We start from the raw sequence: 1,193 nt of genomic DNA, 5'->3' as shown, positions 1-1,193 counted from the left end.
AATAAATGATTGCAGCAAAAAACTTTTACAAGGTTTTGATTCTAGTAAATAACTTCAAGACAGTCGAAAAGAATTTCAAGAAAAGAAAACAAACAGAAATGCAAATACAAATAATAATAATAATAATAATAATAATAATATAGTGGGAAAATATACACACAAAACAAAATGAAATGAATAATATCCTTCACTTCTAATAGCACATGATGTATTAGTAATGTTGTAAGGCCTTATGGAGACAGTTTAACCTCAATATCAAGTCTAAAAAAAACACGACTAATCAACTTACTAAGATACGTATGTCACATCAACCTCATCTCTCTAAGTGCTCGTAGACAAATAAGAGAAATTAAATTTCAACATACAGAGTTTCCTCTTTACTTTGAAGTCATAATGGCGAATGCACTAATTTTTTTTTCAGCATCATTTTGTCTTAGTTTCATTCATTCATTTATTTTCTTCATTTACTTATTTGTTTATTTTTGTCATCTTCAAAAATTTCAGAACCACAGTAACTTGGCTCAAATAGCTCAGTAAATTTTAACTGTGTGCTAGTATCATTGGGATAGGTGCAACCTGTAAACAGACAAGAAAGGGTTTTTTTCAGTAGTTAAGCCCTTCTTCTACAATACTTCTGTTGAAATACACTGCGTCTGTTTCATTTAATTTGGGAAATAATGGAAGAATTTGGTAAAATTACTGCCATTATTAAGCTGGTCTAATGTGGTGCATTGGCAGAGATATTACTGTGCCAGACAAAATGCTTAGTAGCATTTCTTTCAGCTTTATGATCTGAGTTCAAATTCTGTTGTGGTTGACTCTGCCGTTCATCCTTTTAGGGTTGATAAAGTACCAGGGTTCAATGTAATTGATGAACCTCCTACCCCAAAGACTTTGAGTCTTGTTCCCATAATAGAAGCAATAATTAAGCTGGCTTCTTTCAGTTTCCGTCTACCGAATCCACTCACAAGGCTTTGGTCAGCCCGAGGCTATTGTAGAAGACATTTGCCCAAGGTGCCATGCAGTGGGACTGAACCTGGAACCATGTGGTTCGTAAGCAAGCTACTTATCAAACAGCCACTCCTACGCCTATATATATATATATATATATATATATATATAAGTAATGGATAATATATATATATATATATAAGTAACGGATAAAATCATCGTCATTGTTTAATACCCATTTC

Source organism: Octopus bimaculoides, chromosome 6 (assembly GCF_001194135.2).
Source record: "Octopus bimaculoides isolate UCB-OBI-ISO-001 chromosome 6, ASM119413v2, whole genome shotgun sequence".
NCBI classification, from domain to species: Eukaryota; Metazoa; Mollusca; class Cephalopoda; order Octopoda; family Octopodidae; genus Octopus; species Octopus bimaculoides.
Note: the sequence above shows the minus strand (reverse complement) of the source record.